The following is a 23,910-nucleotide window of genomic DNA, read 5'->3' as shown; positions in this document are numbered from 1 at the left end:
ATTCACTAAATTTGATCCAAACTTTCTAACTGGATAACTTGATGAAAAGTCCCTTTCTTGCAAATAAGCCTTTCCATAATCTGTTTGCAGTATTGTCAGGCAAGTTTTTCCCTTTGATTCTTCAACTTTTTTTTAATTGAATCACTGACATTTGTATTCCAGTAAAATATATTTCCTGCCACAGAGACAGGGCTCCCTCAGTGTAGGCACAGAGAATGAGAGATGGTCCCTGGCCTGTATGGTTTGTTAATTGGCCAGATAAATGATGAGAGGTGGGACCTTGCCTAAGGTGATAACAGAGGTCACTCATGGAGACAGAGCTGGAACATTTTACTCGTTACACCAAACTCCAGTGTCACATTGATGGACCTCCTAACAGCATTTAAAATGCACAGTCATTCAAGCTGGGGAAACAGAAATTAAACACATCACTTAAACATATCTTCCCTGCCAGTATTTCTCAGACTTTGTTTCTTCTTAATCAGAAAACTATATCCTTTAGGACTTACATAGCAGACACCTCTTTCTGTTTGTTCAACTAATTCCTTTATATTTGTCCTATTGTGACAAAACACAGAGAATGAAGGTAAATAATTCTTCCAGCCCATGATATACAAGTACTTTGAAATGGTGGATAAAATCAAACAGCTAAGAAACAATTCCAGCATCCTCTTAACAGGACTAGAATTCGTGGCAGGCAATAAGCTTCTATTATTTGTATTTAATGGGACTTAACATGTTCTTGGTCACAGTGTAGCACTACCACACAAACGTCCTAAGCTTTGTCATGCTTAATGACGTGTTGTCTTTTCACAATTTTTCCCCCACCCTATAGAAATAGTATAATCGTTACTGTTAACTGTTGTGTCTCTCAGGAAATATATTCTTGATCTCTCATATACAAGATTTCCTAAGCTTTAAATGCTGACTTTATCTAACTGGACTTCTCAGACTAGGCATAAAAAATATAGATGCATTTCCCCTCTTCCCTAATTGTTATTTTTTTAAAAAAACATCAAATATGCTTCTTTCTGTCAGTCTATATGGAAACAGTGGAAGGAGATTTAAAAATTAAGTCTTTCTAATCATACTTTTGTTTGTGAAAAGCGAACCTTTTGCTGACTGTATTCTGTGGCAAAATGGATTATAACAAAACATGGCATCATGTTTTGCTGGGAAAAAAAAAAAAAAAGTGTCATCTGTTTTGCTTTAATCTCATTGTGGAGCAATTGTCACAAGTGTTTTCCATATGAAATTTTTCCTTATCCCATTTGGCTGACTAAGATTAAATGTCAGTACAAGGGCACTTAAATAAAGCAGAATAGCAGATATTTCTGTAGCTATTCCTATTACTGTTAATGGAGTTTAACCTCAGATCAATAGAGACAGGAAAGTGATATGAATATTTCTTTCCAGTGAGTGTGATATACCTTTAAAGCAATGGCCCATATGTTAAACCTTACTTGATGGGTAAATGCTGATTGCTGTAAACTTTTCCTAAAATACCAAAATTATGGATAAAATACACCAGTTTCACAGTCTTTGGCAACATTCTCACTACTATGAAGGATCCTGTCCTCTGCCTAGCAGAGCAAAAATTTTACTTAATATAACAGTCTTTCTACAGTGAATGTTATATTATGCTGCCCTTTGTCTTAGGACAGCAAGGAGATCAGAAAGTTATGATGAGATTACAAATAATAACGTAAATAAACACTCATTTTTTAGTTTGTAAAATGGACTTGAGTTCATTCATTCCTAGAATTACAAAAAAGGTAACAGGACAATACTTCACAATTGACAAAAGTAATAACTATGCCTTGAGATTTATTCTATTTCTACTTACTTTATATTCGTGATGTGCATTTGGATTCTTATAAACCACTGAACTGTATAAACACATTTCTGTCAGGTTATTGAAATTAAGATGTCTAGTCTAGAGAAAAATTGGTTGTTTCAGGTCACCTCATTTTGTCTGTCTAACTGAGACAGAGATCCAGATATGCTGTCTAACAGAGAGTGGCATTTACCCTATAGCTAAACTTGTTAAATGAGTTCATAAAAGCATAAATGGTGTTGGTTGTGGGAAGCAGTATGTGTTTCCATCCTCTCTTGTCTTGTCATTCCTGAATTCTGGATTTCCTGTTTAGTTCTGGGAGTCAGTCTGTAGATTTACAAATAAAGAGTGAATACTATCTTCTGTATGGATGAAAAATGCATAATTTTCTCTTTTCTTTTCTTTTCTTTTCTTTTCTTTTCTTTTCTTTTCTTTTCTTTTCTTTTCTTTTCTTTTCTTTTCTTTTCTTTTCTTTTCCCCATTCCCACTTTCCCTTCCCTTTTTCCCTTTTTATCTTTTCCTTTTCCTTTTCCTTTTCCTTCTCCTGCCCTCCCTTGCCTTTGCCTTTTGCCTTTTCTTTCTTGACAGTTATGAACTGAGGTAATTATAGTTCACTATTCAGACGTAAAACACGGTTTCATTTCAAATCTTAAATATTATTTAAACTGTAAGATTCCCTTATGTGTAGGCACTGACTCATTCAAAACTGAATAGATTTTAAAATAAAACTAGAAATTCATTTTACAAGAGTGTCTTTGCAGAAATTCAGTCAGAATAATTATTTGTTGCATAGAAAGGATTCTACCCATCCAAAAAAATAATTCATTGCCTTAGTGCTTTCAAATGCCAGTAAAGGTTAAATTTAATTTAAAAAGTTGTTGAATGACTCAGACACTCTTTAAAATTTTCCTTTTTTTTTTTTTTTTTCCAATTTCTACACTGATTTTCCCAAAGAATTCACCATCTTTTTGGGGAAAAAAATAGTTTTATGGACAGTGGTTTTTTTCTTGATATCTACTTGCTCTGCCAGGGGGTCCCAGTCCTGTATCTAGATGTACTATTTATCTCTAAAGTCACCTAAAGTCACCTATGACAGCAAAGGGTGACTAAACAGCAGAAATGGATTAACTGCCTAGCAACAGCAGTACAACACTTATGGAAGTATCCAGGGAGCCGGCGTTAAATAGGCAAACCAGAATTATCTCTGAATTAATGGCATCTGAGGAGCTAGAAGTGGAAAACAGAATGACTTCAGTGTACCCAGTGAGGAAGCACAGAGCATAGGAAAAATGTGGCTCTTCTCAGATGGTCAGTGTCCTAGGGTGAGGTTATGATGCTTGTATCCCCAATTGTGTGTTCTGTTGGTGCTGGATGCACCAACAGATTTCTCCCAGATTTGCCCTAATCCAGGACAGTCAGACACAAAGGTTTTTACTTCTGTCTCCCATTACAGCAACCCAGAACACCAGCCCTTCTCTCATCCAAAACACTCAAACCTTATGTTCAGGTTGCCTAACTAAAGAGCTAAGGCACCCAAATAGTTAACCAGGCTGCTCAACCACCACAACAGATTTCTTTCCTGTAGAATAAAGACATTTTCTATAGTAAGGATTTTTCCTTTGAAGGGAGCTGCAAAGGCCTTTGTGAGAAATAAGGCCTTTGCAGCTTAACTTCTACTTTAAGTGCAGAGCACTTTTCTTTGTTTTTATCTTCCCTGATATCATACACGTGGGTAGATGTAGGTGTATGTATACATCATGTTCAAAGGAAAATCCAGCCTGCTCTCTATACGCTTGATAGGAGTGAAAAAAAATTTCAACTCATCTCTTCATACAGTGCTGAGAACTGTTCAGCTACTACAATGAAAAAATGCAGCAGAAGAATGAGAATAGGGTGTGAAGGGTTCTCAGCCCGCTTTCCTTCCTGACAAGTTTGCTTGCTCTGAATGATCCCAGAATACTGTGTACTCTGAAGCATGTAGGAAAAGAACAGCAGAGTGTTTTGGCACATAGGTGGGAGAAGGCTGTGTCATATGAAGTGTTGCACAGCCTGTGATTCCTTCCCTTTTGTAGAGCAAGAACAAAGAATAATGGGTCTAGCTTGTGTGTTTTAATAGACTGCGGCTCACGGGCTTCTTGCCAAAGGGTTATGTGCTGCTGTTTGGCCCTTGGTTTCAAACACAGAAATGGCCATCTTTCAATAGTAGATGTTTCTAAGCTAAAGAAGGAGCAGCCGGCTGAAGGGAGAAAAGCAATTGTGAATAAAACATGGAAATAACAGCTGTGATACAATCCTCCTCTTAGCAGAGCATTTAGCTTGAGGTTGGTTTTCTTTTTATTTTTTTCAGTTTTAATTCTGAGAGGGATTTCTATGGAAGATGGTTTTCAAAATAAGTTATTATTCCACTACCATGCAGATTTAGATGCATTTGCCACTAAGCTTTTGAAGGATTCTAAGGCTATATTATGAGAAAAAAATGTTAGCAATTGTTTGTGGAAAAAATCTGACAATAAGGTCAAAGGAGCCACAAAGGAGGTGACATTTGCCGATTAAGCTCTTGCTGCAGCATGAAACACAGTGACCAAGAAAAGCATACAACATTTAAGCATTTTGTCATATTTTTTACAGCAAGAGTGTACTTTTATGTGTGCTAAAGAATGGAAATGAATTTTAATGCTTATCAGGCACTTGGGCTATCTTATATGAAACCAGATTTGGCAACTCCTCCTGCAGCTGTTGCAAACAAGTCCAGCCAATCATCAGTACTTGTGTGTTTCATTCATCCCTCTGTAAGAGAAATAGAGAAGCAATAAACTCAGAACATTTGGAAATGCAGTCTTAACAAAGTGGATGATTTTCTTTGCAGAGCCAAGTCTTTTAGTTTGTTTTTGTTGGGTTTTTATAATAATTTCACCAGCGGAATTGGATTGAGATTGCTGCCTTCACAAGTACAGAAAGCAAAACAAAACTGTTTTATAAGCTTCTAACAAAACCTCTGAGCTCACCAATGTCTTTGAGTGGAAAAAAAGTGTCTGTACAGCCCATTTTGAGTTTTGCAGCCAAAGCTGTCAAAATCACACCTGTATGTTTTCATCCCATGTGATCTGGTGGCATGTTGTTAACGCCAAGTGCCCCATCAGGTAGCAGGAGTATCATCTAGTGTATTTCCTATTTCCACTAGTATGCCAGCGATTCATGGGGTACTCTAAAATATTGTAATGTAGCTAACAATATTTTAATTAGTTAAAATAGTTATGATAATGGTTTCCTTAGGAAATTTTCTAGCCCTCAATAAACATTTGGTAAAACCAGGCATTTTGTGTCTGCTTCATTGAATTGTTAGCTGCATTTATATGAAAGTTGCATAGGAAACTCACAGTCTGATAATCAATATTTGACATGCTCTTTAGCTGCCACTGATGATGACACAAGTTTCAGGAGATATTAATTTTTTACACTTGTTGATTCTCACCATTCTGGAAAAGTGACAAGTGCTTATGTCAAACATTACACTCTGGTTAACCAGTAGCAATTAACTCATGAGATGCATTATAGTTTCCCTGGTCATCTGCACAGTACTTTCAAGTGTATGTGCTCCTGATAATTCCTCTCCTTCTAGTTACTCAGGCAGACTCAGTCAAGTGCTTAGACATTTCCAAAGCTAACCTAGAGTCTATTGCCATAAGTCTGAAATAAATTCTTTAAAAATACCAGAACGTCAATATGACCTATTTAAATTTTTGGCAATTTGATTATTTTGCCAAAAATCTATCTTGACAGCTGCTGTTGTTTTTCAAAAAAAGGAATAAGCTGTTCATTTTGTTTTGTCTTGATTATGTTTGGTGTGGTTCGGTTTTCTGGGAGATTGGGCTGAAGGCCACATATGTACTTTTCAAGTCCTGGGTATAAGATTGAACAAATGTATATAATGATGCACATATCCCAAAAGTGTGTGCAAAATGCTGACATTTCTTTTCCTCAGAGAAAACACTCTTGAACACTCAAATCCAGGCTTGAATGACCAGTGCCTTATGCATTCTGCTTTCTGGTCACATTTCAAAACAAGATGGAAGAGAATATGTTGCAACTTACTTATAATAAGCTTTTAGTAGCCTTTAGTTCATTTTCCTTTTTAGTCATACAGTTTCTATTCTCTGACATAGCTGCAAATATCATAGTTCATACATTTCACCAATAAGAGCTCTAAATTCCGTATAACAATGTCACAGGATGCATTCTCATCCATCTTTGAGGATGCATAGATGACTTGGAGGGGTTGTAGAGGCATTTTTTAGTAAGGAATAACACTTAGAACCACATGAGAGTAACAGAGTTGCAACAGGCACCACTGATTAATTGATTTTGGAATGAAGATGATGTTTTACAGAACCTAGATAGCTGTGAGCTCAAAGTAAATTCTCTCAGCTCCAGTGGTTTTGTATTCCTGAATGCTTTTTTTGTTTTTTTTACTTGAAGCAGTGATTTTGCCAATTTTCTAATTTGTCTATTTTTATAATTGAAAAATTGTATGCATTAGCAATACTTCAATGCTTCCTCTTCACTTTAGATGACAAAATAAAATATAAAGATAAGAAAATTTAAGCATTTTGAAGTACATGGTCTATTTGTCATGGTACCTGAAGGAAAAAACAAAAACATAAAGAATACCAAGATGCAGAAGAAAAGGTGCAAAACAAAAAGCTAGTGATAAATAATAGAATATAACTCAATTTTTCCTTTTATTTTTATCCATCTGAATCCTTTCTTGTTGCCCTAGTGGTATTTGATAGTCAAAAGGCATCTTCCACCTCTGATGAATCCAGAAGCATATGCTGTGCTCACATTATGCTATACTGACTGACCTACTCGGTCTTGCCTTCAGGTTTGGGTAAGACCTGCTTTTCTCCTCTGTCAATTGTGTGAGGCATGCACATTTGTTCTCCTGCCTTTCCACAATCATAAATCTGCAACCTGCAGTAAATTCTATTCCTGTGCTGCTATGATACCCTGGTATGTATCACTGTCTTGCTTGTTTCCAGTAATATGCCAAAGATAGAAGATGAATAAGTACATCAGAATAAAGCTCTAATATGCCATATACATGCTGTCCCAGTCCCATTTGTCCATCACTGTGTTTGCACTTACACCCAAAACAGCAAAGATCTTGGACATATTGCTGACAAATGCAGTGGATAGCATAGAGATACAATTCTGAGCAGTCTGCTCAAACCTTTGCAAACTAACTGACAGCTGGTTTGGTGCCACAAGGTAATGTGAAATATGAATGCCATGAAGCTGCCAGTGTCATCTTGCTGCTTTCCCTTGCATAGGCTCTGCTGCTCACCCTGCCATATCCTTGCTTCAGAAAGCTGCCAGGCCTTGCATTTCTTGAAGGAGAGAAGGTCCATGTTCCCTTGAGGATTAGCATACCTGCCTAAAAGCATTATTACATTTCTGAGAAGGTTATCATGTGCCCTGAGTTGGTAAGCCAACCTGCAGGGCTGACTCTGCAGCTGCCATAACTCTGAAATCAACTGCGGTGTATTGAGTTACCTGGTGGAGTAATTGATATGTGGAGTGTGCTAATGACTCTTCTCATGTTCATATCTCCTGTAAATTTTCTACATGACATTCAACCTTCTCTACTGATTTTCAGCAATTTTTGTGATTGTGTGTGTGGGTGTGTTTGGTGGGTGTGTGGGTGTGTGTGTGTGAAAAACTTACTGTTCTGGGTTTCTATTTTTGCACTTAAGCTCACCAGATCAACTGCTTTGAATGTGCAGATCTATGTATATAGCATCCATACAAGTGGGAAATTGTAGGACCTGTCTTTAACAGCTGTCCCTGTTTTCTTTTTTGACTTAGAAAAGGCAAAATGTTTGCTATGAGAGAAAAGGGAGCAGATAGAGGTGTTCTGTAGCTCTTTTGTGTAAAAAACAAAAACAAAAAAAATCCCACAAAACAAAAGAACAAAATAGAAAAAAAAAAGCTTTAATCATATATTTAAAGAAAAGTTGTCTGCAAAGATAAGACCAGTGGGTTTTTTCAACTTTTACCTACATATTAAGTCTAAATGGGAGACTGCACAGGTGAAGACTAATGGAAGACACTAAGCGCTATGTTGCTCAAAACCATAGGCCAGGAAATCCTGCCTTTGTTACTAAGACATAAAGCACCTTTTAAAATTAGAATTTTATTTAGTCTTGGAGGCAAATTTCTCACGGGAATGGTGCAATCTTTAAGAAGTTTCTCTGAAAATGGTGTTCTATACAATGCAGTAGACACAGATGACTGTTTTTCCCTTCTTTTGCTTTTACCTAAAGCTAAGGTGCCTTAAAATGTGAAACGTCTTTCTTGCATCACTTCCCAACAAAAGGTTGAACCATTTTCCTGTTTTCAGCCTGGGATCCACCACCCAGAGAAAATCTCTTGACTGTGAAGAAAATCCTGTACACTGAGAACTGGAAAATTGCTCAGCACTCACAAGATTTCCTGGTGGCATCAGCAGCCACCATGAGCTGTTCTGAAAGTGATCCATCTTCCCATTGCACTCTTCTGAAAGGCTCTTGTCTTCTCTGGAAGCCCTGGATTGCCAAAACCCTGGCAGAGGAGTAGGCTTACAACAAGGGCTGCAGGGAGAGCAGCTTACTGTTTTATTGTGGGGGAAGTGTCAGAATATACCAGATTTTATAAAAACTTTAAATGTAAAAGACAAGCTGGTAAAATTAAAAGTTTTATTGAGGGCCAACTATGAGTCTGTTACAGACATTGATGATTTGAATTTGTTTTGACTAGTTTTGTCAGAATCTGCAGCTGTGAATCTTTCTTCATCTTTAGATAGTCAGGTAGTTCTTGCCATATATTTCAGTATGCATTCATCTACTTCACTTTTTTCTCCTGTAGGCAACTTGTTTTGGTTTCTGTTGGTTTGCTTGCTTCTCTGACAGCAGCAGCAATGCTTTCAGGGGTTTCTAGGTATATCTTTAACAAAACCTGTCGCTATACAAAAATTTAAGATCTTTTCTGTAACTCACATCTAGTTCCCATCCTTTTTTGACATTGCTAAACAGTTTCTTCCAGTGATGATGTATGCTTGAAATTCATTAACATACTTCTGCAACATAAATTTCTTTTTATAGTGAAATCTAAATAGTGTTTCAAATGAAAAAGCCTTTGAAAAGCCCTCTCAGGAAATCTCTGTCTACAAAGTATTCAAAACATTTTTCTGACTGCGAAATGCCTTGCTCTGAGTTGATGAGTACAGTATTAATACTGGGAAAGAGAATTAAAAGCATTGCTGGCAAAATTGACAATTTTCTTTTCTTTTCTTTTCTTTTCTTTTCTTTTCTTTTCTTTTCTTTTCTTTTCTTTTCTTTTCTTTTCTTTTCTTTTCTTTTTATTAGAGGAGGCACAGGGTCAGATTTTCAAAATTTAGTTTTGTAGTTTTGGCTTACATCTGTCCTTCCAGCTTGTGTAGAAGAGAAATAAAGACATGACAAAAGATTCTTCAAAATCTTTCTTTAAGGTATTTAGGATAAAAACTGTGTTCTAAAGTGAATTCATACAGTGCAAAACACAATAGAGATAATTAATTGAGACCTCCAGGTGCTATTGTGTTATAAACACTCATCTACTCAGCAACCTAATTTAGTCTCTTCCATGGACTGCTGATGCCTCTTGTACAGACATATGGAGCATAATGAGAACATTGATACATCACTCCATAAAATTTACACTATGCTAGAATTTTAGGGAAATGTGTATAGAGATTTTTGGTACATTTCTAGAGCAGAAGGAAATTTCCTTCCTTAGCAGTGTCTGTCCTGTCCTACAGTATCAATAGGAAACATCATTTAAGCTGTACCACAAATTCCCCAGTACCTCCATTTCCTAATCTCCAGTGCATATATCTGGTAGACACAGGGGTGACAATGACATGCATAATAAACAAAGGAGAAGTGACATGTTTAAATTTCCTCCAGTGTGACTCTTGAGTAAAGCCTGTTCACTTTATGTAGGTGAGAGAGGGAAATAACTACCTGAAAATACTGTGATAATGGAAAAGCTAATACAAAAAAAAAAAAAAAAAAAAAAAAAAAAAAATTGGCAGAACTGAATTTAAATAAAATAGTTCAAAATAATTCAATTTAGGATACAAAATTGTCTACACTTATATTTTCAAATACTGTAAGCTAGTAAGAATAGACTTGAAAGGTAAAAAAGTTGATGCTGGGCATCAGACCAGCTCTGGACTGTTTGCATAGACTGAATTCCCTCTTGCAGATGGAGTGTGTTTGTTTTGTTGCTAAAGACCACATTCCAGTTCCTCCAAATTCCTTCATCCAAAAGGAATCCAGTTTGTGTGCATTGAGACCAATCTGTGATGCAAACCAAAAGATAGCACAGGGATCAGATGAAGATAATCTTAGATCAGTAGATAATTACAATTAAAACCCTAGGTTGGTATATCAAAACTGATTGCATTCATGTTAATATGCAAGATGGGGTGTTAATTATTATTTTAGTTATACTGTATGGGTTCTGTGGTTTTGGTACAAGATGACCTCTGCGAGATGAGGTTATGGGCTGCCCAGACACAGGCACAGCAACGTCTGGCTCCACAATGAACCTAATTGAAATTGGCAAAAAAATTAAATTAATTTTCCACATCGTGAGTCTGTTTTGCCCATGAAGGTAATTGGTAAGTGATATTCCTATCTTTATCTTGGCCTGTGAGCTTTCCTATCCTTTTTTCTCTCTCTGCCCCCCACCCAAGAAGGAGGAGTGAGTGAGCAGCTGGGTGTGTATTTGGCTCTTTGCAAAGGCTAGCCTACCACAATTATATGTAATTATTCTGTCTCATTTGCATTGGGTAAAGTGCAGAGAAAAACAGTAGAGAAGAAGAAATAAAAGGTAGGCAGTTCTCTGCTCTGAAGGGATTATATTTTAATAGATATGTTTTAATGGGCTTTATATTTTAATAGATAAGCTAAAGATGTGTCATCCTAAAGAATGATCACCTTAGTCAGTCGACAGTCACAGTGAAGAAATATTTTACTCTGACACTTCAAAAGTGAAGTAACAAGTAGGCCTCTTGAGGTGACAGCCAAGAAATTTATTGACATACATATGTAATGACATTAACTTAAATATGAAGTCATGTGTTGTGTTAACTCTTTCACTCTTGCACGGGGAAGCTGCACCCCTTGGAAGGTTCTTTAGATTTCTGAGTCATCTCCTCCTCAGAAGTAGTATAGATGTGACTGGTACCTTGCCAGGTTGTTTCTCCTCCTAACAAATCCCTCCAGTCCTGCAGCCCTGCTAAATGCTACTGTCTTTGCATCTCCTGCTCCTCTGCTCATTTAATTCAGCTTCTGCCACCTTTAGAGTTCTTTGGTTTGCCAGGGGCAACTTGAGCTTCATAGGAACTGGACAGCTTTGTTGGGCACTAAAGAAATCACAGTTGCTAAAAAGAAGAAAACATCTCCCCAAACCTGGTCAGGATCAAGATGGGAAAGACACAGATCTTCCAGAGTTAGAGACACAGGAATTGTACCTTAAGAGCCCAACTTATCTCACTCTAAATGTGTTCCAGCAGTCTTTATTTGTGGAGACATCAAGGAAGACCTTGATCCTCAAAAGATGTTGTTAGTGAGAGAAACATAACTGAGGGCTAGAGCCTGAGAGGCAGGTCTTGAAGACAGCATCTACTTTGTACCCCACGGTTGGTTGGATAGGAGATTCATGCTGAAATACTCTTCTGGAGATGGTACTCAAAAACCTGTGTCCTTCTGAGCCTTCAAGTCTGAAATTTTCCATGGATCAAGAATGGAGATCAGGAGATTTCACTGAATCTGTTAATGAGAAGAGATTTCTAGTGAATGCCCACAAAGCTGCCAAATGGTCAGGATCACTTTGAATTATTATAGCGCACTCTTCTCAAAGAAGATTTCTCAGGGCTGCAGTCACCCTCAGGCCACACCGAACAAATGGCAATGCAGTTGACATTCCCCGTGTAGGAAGAGCACATGACTAATTGCCTCCTTCTGTTACTCTGACACTGACAGTGGCTTTTTTCTTTCAAAGCTGGTGCCTTGCCAGTGATGAACAGTAAATCAGGCTGCAGAGGCTGGTCCCTTCTAAGAGAAGACTCCAGCTACAATCTGTTCATATGGGGAAATTTCCTGAAAGGCCTGTCACTGGTTAAGCAGGATATCTTTCTCTCAGGGCCACTACAGTGGTTGTTGATGGCAAAACAGAGAAAGAGCAAAGAGACTTGCAACTCCCAGTGTATGATCCAAAGCAGAGAAACAATCAAGCGCTTAAAATTACTGTCATGGACCTGCTCCACATTTATGCAAATATCAGGCTTCCTAAGAAGCAGATTTTGTGTGCATGCTAATAGGATGCAGCAGGAAAGACTCCTGGGACAAGTCATATATATGGACTATATATCTGCTAGGAGAGCCTGTCAGACAGACAGAGGACATGAACTGTAGGATAGCAGGAGAGGTCAAGTTACTCCAAGGGAAGCACAGAGGGGGCACAGCTAATGAGAGCCAGAGATGGGCTGAGGCAATGCAGATGTAACTGTCTCAAGCTGCTTAGCTGGCAAAGCTGGATTTGAACTTGGCACTGCTGCTGAACTAGCAGCATAGAAGTGGCCTACAGTGCTCTAGGGAGCTTCTGCAACTGAACTGAAAGGGAATGGTGGGTAAGATTTGAGCAGATTTTTCTATTCTATGCCTTCTCTAGAGAATGGTCCATCATCCCTGCCAGAGCTGGTTTATGCCTGTGTTTCATAGCAAAGTTTATGCCTTTGTTTCATACGAGCAAAGAAAATGCTGCTGATTGCAGCACTTGGCAAGTAAGTCCTAAATACTTCCCAGGGAACAAAATCCCCAGGTTCTTTTAGGATGTCTTCACTTGCATTTAAAGATACTCCAAATTGAACACAGTGCAAAAATAGCTACAGAAGCCGTTGACAGTTTCAGAGAATGCATCTAGTCTAAGTTTTTTTAGCAAATTATATGTCCTCTTGGTTACAAGTAAGAGAAACAGAGCCTTTAAATGGGCACAGAAATACTTTCTACTATCTCTGAGACCTTTGTCTGGGAAATAGATTTAATTTAAGCCATCAAGGAAAAATTTCTTATAGGAACCTCTCTTTTACAGATGGTTTGCAGCAAGCTGACAACACAATGAGGCCCCAGACACCATTCATCTGCAGGAATTCCAGGCATCCCTATATATAGCATGTGTCTTTCCACACAGTCCGTCTCCCCTTGTCCCCTCACAACAGGAGCAGCCTTCAATTATTCTGTGTGGTTTGGTTTTTTCCTAGAAAAAGATAAGACCCAAAGAAAACGAAATTTAGTTTGGGAATTCACTTGGTAATCTGCAGGAAGTTTAGCTCCAATCCCCTTCCAGCCTCTCCCTCTGGCTCTTGTTTTAGTATTTGCCAGCAGGTGCATGATGCTGCTCTGAGTCCTCTAGCCCAGTGTCTGGTCATCTAGGGTGGGCATGGGGAGGGATTCAAGGATTTTCACTTGAAGCACCTTAATGATCCAGAGAACTGATTGGGAAAAGGCCTGAACTTCCTCTGTAGTCGGAGAGAGATGCTGCCATGGAGAGCAATTCAGGTCACCTTGGTTAGGTTCTTGCTCTGAATTACCATTTGGAGGAGCCCATCTGTCTCCATTAATTACTCAGGTAATATAGGAAGCCTATCATGCTAATGTAAGTGCTGAACTGTGGTGCTTGAAGTAAGGCACTATGAAAACCTCCCTTCGAGGTCCTGGAATCTTGTGTTCCTCTGCTGAAAATATATAAGAAATTCTTCACTTACTAGGGAAGAATATTCAGAAAGACTTTTCAATTTTTTTTTGCACTTGAATTTAAAACAAAATCACTGTCACATTTTTTAAAATGTTCTACTTAAGAAAATGAATGTATAGCTTTCCCACACACTCATGGCAATATGCAAAATCACTGCTGGTAATGAGGGCATCATAGCTTCATTCCTATCATTGCCTTTCATTTTCCTATGTGTTTGAGCTCCATAGTTACTCAAACTGTCATATATATAATTTATTAACACAGAAAGTCATTAAAATGCAATTTCTTCATCTATTTGTTTCTTTCCTAATTGCACACTATTTAATACTAAAAGGAATTCAGCAATGACTGGCTTGACTTTCCTTAGTTGCATAAATGCAGGAGTTTATGTTTAAACATTTCTTTAAATTTTTCTTGTTTTTATTTATGTGAACTTTGTGCATTATTTCTTTCCACTCTTATCTATTAGCTGTTAATGTTCTCATTCCTTAGCATGCATTTAATATGATTGATTTTTAGCTTAAATATTTTGAAAAGTGTTTTCTCTGAAAAGGGAAGCATTATGGGTGGCAATTCTTTAACTTTTTATAGATGCTGTGATTTAAGTGTATTTACAATAACTCTGCTTTCTTTCTGATTTAAGTGTTAAAAACAATTGTCTTCAGGTGTCTCTGTATAATTATCAGAACTGCACACAGTATGTAATGCTAATACATTGATATATAAATAGAAAACTCAGATTGCCATAATTCAGAGATTTTTTTAAAATAATTAGTTTCATACTTCCCCCTGGTCTTTCGTCTAAAAGCTGGGGGACGTCTTTTGCTTTTCTTTGTCTTAACAGGCTTTTAAGGCTGAAAATAGATTGTCTAGCAACCATTCTCATGACTTTACAGCTGCATTTATAATAGGGCTGGCACATCACCTTGGTGCCTCATACATCTTCACATTTTTCTCCAACGATGGTAAAAGAGCCAGAAGCATTTAAGGAACACTGTCTAGGAAAGCTTTGCACAATATTCCCTGTACTCAGCAAGATTTGTGACATTGATTTCAGTGGTCTTTGGGTCATGGATCTCTTAGCTTTGAAGTTAGTAGAATAATGTATTTGGGAAACATGGCTTCCTCTAGCTCATTGATTGAGAATTTTGGAATGAAAATTTTACACAAAGCATGTTGTATCTTGATATCAAAATAACGATAAGTAATTATTGAATGAGAGATGTTTGAGCAGATGCAGGGGTAACAGAATTTTTCATTCCTTCCTTCAGAATAGTAAAAACTTATTGTCATACATAGGCCTAACTATTATGCAATTTTAGGGATTCTAAGATGACAATATGGAGTGGCCTTCCCAGGACCAGTGCAATCATCCTGAGTCATCACCCCAAAGCTATTAAATTCCACGGAAGTCTTTTTGTATGATTCTGTACAACAAGCTGGATTGCTATGATGCTGCTATACAAATGCATTGTCACGTTAATAGAAAAATTCAGACTATTGTTTTGTTTGACCTAGATTTAAAAGAAATGACTATTACAATAGTGTGAGAAGTGCAAACCCAACAAATCTGTTACCATAAATACACAATGAAATCAGAGTTTATAACTTTAGTGTCTCCTTATGAAAGACAGGGAAAAAATATAAGTGTTATTTTCTGTTTGTATTTCTGCTCTCAGAAAGTCTTCTGCCCTCAGCAGTTCCTTTGCTCTCAGTTTTGTGGAACTTAAAAATGTGTGCTTTTTATAAAGATATGAAGATTTAACTCTAGACTCCTATCTTTTTCAAATTTTATTTCACAAAGCTAACTACTTTTCCCTTTTTTTTTCTTTTTTTTTTCTTTTTTTTTTTTCTTTTTTTTTTTTTTTAATACAGCCCCTACAATTAGTTAGTGGAAAATTATATTTTTTTTGTTTAATATTTTAGAAAAATACTGTACAAATGCAAATTTGTGAAAAGATTAAAAAACCTTACTTTCTATGTAATTGTGTTTATTACAAATTTATTGGTACAAAATTTGTTGTAAAAGGGCTAAAGAAAAACTATAGATTTTCCATGATCAAAACCAAAAAATATCAGCAGTGTCTAAATACCTGGTCCTTTGGGAATACTCTTAGGAAAACTAATAAAAGAAGTCAAGTAGATGACAAAAAGTATATAAGTGATTGATGTTTTTTCTGGATACTGTTTAAAGGAATTAAACATAAATTATTGTTCAGTTTTACCTTTTTCTGTCATATCTGAGTCTTAGAAAAAGAATGGCCTCATTACATTAAACATTCATCCCATTGGAGGAGCAGTTGAAGAACACAGGCATAGCATTCATATGCAATGAAGTCAACAAGACCAAGATATTTAAATAAACTGAGGATATGGTCACAGCCTATGTTCTGCACTATTGTATAACACACAAAATGAGGAAGTCACAATACAGTTCATGTAGAATGTCTCAATTGTTCTTATAAATGAAAGTTTTGATGGCAACATAATTAATTTTTTATTACATCAAGTAGGAAAACATGATCTAATTTATGTCCAGGAAACGTAACTGAAATAGATAAAATGCAGAAATACAACAAAGTAAAGAATGTAACACTAAGAATCCTTTACCTATATGGTCACTTTCTGCAGTCCATGTAGACAAATTTTCTTGGTTTATAGTGGCTAGAAATAGTCAATGGAAAATAACATTAACAAAATAGAAATTTCCTCTGATGAAGGTGATAGAACTTTTTCCAACAGCTTTCCTCTACATCCATGGTATTGAGGCATGGCTAGCAAAGGGTTGAGAGCACTCAGTGCATATGGAAGGCCCAAATGATGGCTTAGGCTTTTCTCCTTACTTAAGAGCTGTGCTGAAGTCTAAAAACCCACATTAATGAAGACCTCAAAGAAATAGATATGCGGAATATGCCTAAATGTGGCAGGCTTTGCTTTTTTCCTAACTCAAACTTCAGCAGTGTACGAGTGTTCATTAGTTATGTAACTAATAGTGGCAAAATAACTCAATATCATGAACTTTTCTAAAGGCTGTGGTGGGATTCATTAAAGCCAGGGTAATGTCTTTTACTCATTACATCTCTGTGATTTGCTGGCTCTGTCTATTTCAGACAGTGTTGAAATGTCTAACAATACATATAAGCCAGAAACAATATTGTTTTGGCATTAAAGTTACTGCACAAAGAGTGATCATGATATTTGATGGGTAATTTAGCTTTGGTTATTCTTCTACAAGGATTTCTTTGGCCCATGGAGATTCATAATGCTCCAGGAAATGTGTCTTTTCATATTCTTAAGAAAATATACTTATGAATGCTCTGATAGATAAATGTGTGCCTTGTGTATTGTTAGCCCCAGGATGTCTTGAAGAAGATGTCCATCTCAATGGGCCAGTTCCTGGGAGACAGCTATAATTAACAAAGGAATATATAAATCAACCAATAAGCTCACTTCTGTAAGGAAAAGCTAATTGCTTTTTGTTGTTTTTTAAGCTTGGTTTTTAAAATGTAAATTTTTATAATAATTTTGAAAGAAAATATCAGGTGAGATTTGCACCAAAACTCTCTATATTTTTCTTAATGATATTGTGGACCAAATTCATCTCCCAATGCATCCCTTCAGAGTGTTGCTTTGGCAACCTTAACCAGAAAGATTATTTTAAAAATTTAATGCTATTCAGTAATCTATCAGATATATCTACAGCAAACTCAAAGTCACTGCCATCATCTTCTTACCTCCTTTGCAAACATATTCTCTCCAGTTTTCTTACTCATTCCTTTGCAGATGAATTTGAACTTAATGTTCCTGTACTCTGAACTGGATATATACAAATTTGGGCTGAAATTAAAAGCCCCTTTATAAAGTTCAGGTGCCAGTCAGAGATGGACCACATCTGATCAGGCAGCTGCCAGCTCACTTCTCTGTGCAGAAGGACACATGAACATGACATTTATAAACAACACCTTTTTTTTTTTCATTGAAAATATATATGTGAAAGTTTTAAATTTCCTCTTGCCTTACAGCTATCCCTGTGTATCTAGCCCTGTAATGCTGAAAATGTTCTAAGAAAAGCTTGGAAGAATGGTGTTGCCTGGAACAACTGTAGAGTCAGGTATGTGGCACCAGTGAATAACTGGTGTCAGGAAAATGGAATCTTATTTTTAAACAGCATCATTATACCTTGCAGTTTACCTGCAAATTTTTGGCCAACAGCATAATTCTGATGAAGATTAAAATTAGATGTTTTTCATATAAAATTTGATATTTCTTCAATAATCTGTTTTCTATTGCCTGTGTTTTTAATCTCAAACCAAGACGGGAATTTCTAGCAGGCTTGTGTGTCATAGCTTATTGAGTACTCTTTCCATTCAGGTGATATATAAATACGTTCTGCAACTCCCAAAGAAATCTATTTCTTTGTTGCTGCTGAGATTTTAATTTTAAAACCTAGAGAAAAAATTCAGAATTATAATTTAGATTGATTAGGGTCATGGAAATTTTTGTAACCTTATTTAATGCAGTTCTCTCACCTTATTAGAATACAGAAAAATAGGTACTTAATGAAACATTCAGAGGCCAGGAAAAATATGATCTGAAGGATTTATATCATGACAATATTTATTGAAACATATTTGGAAATAAGAGATTTTTTTTTTTTATATTTTGTTAATTTGCTGCTGTTTCTGCAAGGCTCAAATGCATAAAAAGTCTCTATCCAGCAATATGACAAAAATGACAATTTCTTTTTTTTCGCCTCATGACCATCTGGTAATTGGGATATTTACTACACTTATGTGACTGTGGATTTGTACTACTTAAAACAACACAATATAACATTTTAAAGTTTTACAGGTATCTCATCAATGACAAAATATGTGGGAGGAAAAAGCAAAAGGGCAGGATTGAATGAAAGAAACGACAATATCACTGGATACATACATATACCTGGCTCTTTTTCTCAAGTTTGTATAATCACAGTCTCTTTTAGCAAATTTTGACTAGCTAACTTTTTCTGCAACTCAATTAGCTGAATTTCAATAAATAAGTAGAGAGAAAACTCAGAGGAATATCACCTCACTGTGCTGAGAAAACTCACCGTGGCCAAATAAACTTGACACAAGAGGAGCCACATGTGGTGTCTCCCTTCCTTTCAGAAAAGATTGGAACAAACTGCAGGATCTTGCCATGATCTTGTCATACTATTTTTGAAGGAAAAAAAAGGAAGATGTTTTAAAATCAGAGTCAATTGAAAAATAAGTCATGTATTTTTTGTAATAAGCATTCTTCAGATGACTTAACAGACTTCTTATGACGCTTCATGCCAAAGACAATTTGAGATCCTCAGATGAGAAAATAAATGCTATCTACTGTTTATCCAGAGAATTATTGTTATTGAGGAAATAATTTGTACTTTGTAAATACATATTTATAGGATAATTGATGTGTCTGGTAAATAATATATGATATGTTAATATAATTAATTTCCACCATTCATTTCTAAATTAGCCAAATATGTATTTAACAAACTTAGTTCTGAAAAGAGCTTAATCACCCATGGGCAAAAGGAAGATTAAACTTGAAACAACAGGATACATTATGTCTTGTTGTCAAAACAAACCAAAACAAAATCCAATTTATAATTTTCCTTACTAAAGGAACTGTCATTTTATGCCTGCATAGAAAGAATGAAAAAATCTTTGGGCTTATGAAATAGCAAAAGCCAAGAATATAGACTATAATTTTCAAGGAAAATGAAAATATAAGGAAGAATATGTCTCCTAGATCAAACCATGAAGTATCTGGTAAAAGTGAAAAACAAGGTCACCTGCCATTAGCTTTTTGTCACAGACTGTCTGAGCAACTCTGTGTGTAGAACTATGCAGTACAAAGGCAGAAATATTAATATCTATATGAATTAATGTTAATGTCTTATCATTGAGTCAGTAAATTAACTTGTAAAGCAAAGCATTGATTGTTACATAGAAAGTGAGTCAAACTTTTCTCATAGATCAAGAAACATATTTTTTTCTTTTGTGGGGAGGAAAATCAGTTCAAAAGAAGACAGAGTAGGCTTCAGTGGCAAGAGGAATCTCTTCTGGGAATATTTACACTGGTGAACTTGGCTAGAAGACTTACTAAAAGTATACTCAACTATACAAAATGTATACTCAAATGTTATTTTAGCATGGAGCATCTTGGAATACAAATTTATTATAAAAGCAAAAATTAAGATTAGGAAAGAAGTATGTACTATTAAAACATTTGCATTTTATTATAGCATCAAGTATTATCTCTTGGGCTACAGAAAATATGTTTGTCTTTAATCACTAACGCATCTTGGATCACTTGTTGCCCTATTTACTAATTACTTTGCATAACACAAGAGTGTTACATGACCCAACAGAGTCAGGCATCTCAGTGAAGAGTTGAAAATGAGAAACAGCCAGTCACTTAATACTGTTTCGCAAAAGAACAAAGGAGTGGGATTTCTTAAGGCATGTGGATGGAGAAGAAGCAAATGGAGGGTAGTTGTAAAACAGCTCCAGATGAACACTACACGCTGTTTTAACCTTCCAAGATTTGCTGTTAGGCAAGAGAGATGTCTAAGATCAGTGGAAGATAGGTTGGACAACTGAAGATTAACAGGACCCAGACTGGGAAACTCAAAATAGTAACAATAATCAAAAAAAAAAAAAAAAAAAAAAAAAAAAAAGAATTTTGAAGAAAGGAACAAAAAACTCTCCATTGGAAAAAAATTACTGCATCATCTAAAAGTGTTAAAGCATTTTAATTTTTTAATTATTTCCTACTGTTTTTTCATGGAGTTATAATAAGTTTGAAATGCCTTCAGACAGCTACTATCAGTGTCGCCAGCCAACAGCCCACATGTTGGCCAAAATAGAAGCTACCCCATAGTACCTTCCAGCACTCAGCAAACCCAGTTCAATTTAGCATTAATTTCTGTTTATGCAAAACACAATGCGCAGTAAACTCACATATAAACCAGATTTGAATGTTGCTTACTCTTGCTTCCCAAAAAATAATCCAGATTAGTATTCTGTTTGTAGAGGCTAGCCATGTTAGTCTATACATTAGCATTCAGGATCCGATTCCCCTCAGGGTAAAATATGGTGATTGCAGATGACGTTCAAAAGTGGTGTGTATGTGGGTTGGGAATGGTGGCTGTCACTCCACCAGCATCCTGATTGTCCAGGTGAAACAGACATCACTGGGGCATAAAAAAACCCCTCACTTTTAAAGCTACTCTCTGGACTTCAGTAAAGCTGGAGTAGCATTTAATCTGCTGCTGCCACTGTCCAGTGTGTGGTGTATTTTTACCTAAACTGCTGGTCAGACTTCAGACGTGGCCAGAGAAAAGTCACGGAGCAAATGATAAATCAGAGATTAACCTTATTAATGACCTCTTTCCGTCCAACTTGGATGAATGTTGGACTGATGATTTTTGAGGTTTTTTCCCAACCTTTGTAACTGTGGGATTCAATTCTTTGTTTCTATAAAATGTGTGTGCATGATCCCAGTTTTAAATAGAGTCGAGCACCGGATTTCTTGGTCTGCTACTCAGGATCTGTGGCAACCTCTGTTATTCATAAAGATTTAGTAAAAATCCTTTAAAAAAAAAAAAAAAAAAGAGAAAAAAAAAGTCCTTCCCTAAAAGTTTTCCTACAACTTCTGTATGCCTAAGAAAAACACAGTACCCACTGGGTGGGGTGGTTAGCATGCACTGGCCATAGCGCTAACACATGAACACCATTGCCCATTTCCATTTCAAGTGCTCTGATACCCATTTTCACCATGTCTCCTACTACATATTAAGTGCAGCAATGGGTCCCAAGCATGCTGGCAGAAATTGTTGCTCATTGTGGTGACTGAAGAGTCCCCACACCATCCCAGTGCTGCTCCCTGGGCTGCAAAAGGGAATTGGTTGTGCTCTGTGCATTGCAAAGATGCCTTGGCCCATACATACATACATACATACATACATACATACATACATGTGCTGAAAACACAACAGCCTGCATAGTTGAACTGGGTTGAATTATGCCCATCACAGCTTTGTTCTCTTTACACAGTCCCAAACGAAATTGAGATCTTGGTCTTCAGCTGGGGCTCCTCAGATTGAGAGAAACAATAAAAACCACATAATAAAGATGCAATTTATAGTCTCTGGTTTTAAATTATATATTCCCTAAAGGGAAGATTGCACTTTCTGTGGTTCATGGCACTCTGAACAAACCTGTTTCATCCTTGAGGGTGATGGGGTGAAGTGCTCTTTTTATTGCATTTTTAAAGCTCAGCATCAATCTCTCAAAGGTTTTTCTTTATTTTAGCTTTGTTGAAATGTCTGTCAAATTTTTAGGATTTTTTTTTTTCTGCAAGCAAGGATTAAGATAAAAAGAAAAAATCTCACCTTCACAAAATGAAAAGCTTTCAATATTTTCTTTGTATCTCAAACCTACACCTACTTTTGTTTCAGATCAAATAGAATAAATTCTGGTTTTCAGCTGTACCATATTGCCAGAAGTAACTAGTTCTGCAAACATTTCTGCAGTTGACCAAAGAAATACATGTTGATGGACTGCATTCCTAAGAGATTTCCTCAATATCACAAGAACGTCTGTAGCAGGGTTGAAACAGAAGTGTAAAGTGCTGGCTGCAATTCCCACTTGTGCCTTTATCAAAAAAAGGAAAAAAAAACTAAACCACCATGCCATCATTCCCTTAGATATGAATCACTTGCTTGTTATTTTTGAAGCTTTTCTTGTTTCAGCTGTTTTGGAGACTGAATGTATTTTATTGAATGAACTTTGCAGATTCAGGTCAGGGGTTTTTTACCAAAGTACTGTTTCCTATACTCTCAAATAATACATTCAGAGAAGACACAGCCTCTGAAAGACCTTTTGCAATGTGATTGAAATGTGATTCTTTAGTAATTAAAAATTTTGCCTTGTGAGTGAAGGAAATGTTTGGTATAGTTTTGTGTAATATTTATATATTTTTCTTGATTTTAGTCCTTGGGAAATGGACACTTTCTGCTTTGTTTCTTAGATTTTACAAGAAGCAATAAAATATATACTTCAACTTATTCCATTACATCCCAAAAGAAAAATGTCCAGGTACTAAAGACCAATGCAATTATTCAGACTAGCTGTGGTATAAAATATTACAATGATAGAACACAGTTCTTGACAGTAAAGTTGTGCCCATCTTCTGATTAAACTAAAAGAATCTGCCCTTGTAATAGAGATAAAAGGACTAGGAAATCATAGACTATCATTTTTATATGCTTTCTAAAAGTATTAATTTCTTTCTATGGACTTTGTGGCAATCTGGATACGTTGGGATTTTGGTTTGGTTTTGATTTGTTTTGATTAGTTTGTCATCACTAATGGAAAGTAGAAATTTAGAAACAGATTTCAGGATGTTACAGTCACATTTGTCTTTCCTCCCTTTCATTAAGTGTTAATAAATGTGAATGTGACTTATGGTAAAATATAGCAAAGACTGGGCAATACCCATCTGCATTCGCAGGGTCTGGCTGCCCACTTTTTTCAGTAGAAGAGCACAAGGAATGTGAACTCTTGAGGTGCCAGCAGGGCAGGTAACTGGAAGGTGCAATATTGGATGCCTGGCAGAGCGGTCCTGATGGGAACTTTATACTGAGGAACATAACGGGAAAAGACTGTATGTACTCTGTTGTTGAGGAAATTTAGTTGTATCTCTTGAGAAGAATTAAGCAACTGTTTTTGTTTAAATGTTAGCAAAATAAAATAAAATAAATTAATGACCCATTGGAAAGAATCTTATGACTATGAACAATTCTACAAGAAGTCTGCATACACATGTTACGAGCTAATTCCTTTAAAAAAATTGCACCAGAGAGAGGTTGTATGAGACACCTTAACTCAACCTCTAGTCTATCCCTGAGCCTCTCTGCTGCCTGAAGGTGTCCCTCGAGCCTGCGCCTCTTAAGTGTTTGCATTCCAGGATGGCCACAAGACTATGTTGAGGCTCTTTCTGATCTCATCACCAAGGGGACTTCACTTCCTTGTAAGAAAAATGTTCTGTCCCTTGCATCCCTGCTTCCAGAGAGTTTAACCCTTTCTGCAGGTGAGCTGTCTTGCCCTCCATGACAAATTATTCCAGAGTCACAAATTGTCACCAATGTGCAGGTACAACTTTAAATTCCTCTTCACCGCGTAAATGCAACTATAGGT

This window comes from Onychostruthus taczanowskii, unplaced genomic scaffold (genome assembly GCF_017590055.1).
Source record: "Onychostruthus taczanowskii isolate IOZ18803 unplaced genomic scaffold, ASM1759005v1 scaffold146, whole genome shotgun sequence".
Lineage (NCBI taxonomy): Eukaryota > Metazoa > Chordata > Aves > Passeriformes > Passeridae > Onychostruthus > Onychostruthus taczanowskii.
This window is presented reverse-complemented; position numbering follows the sequence as displayed.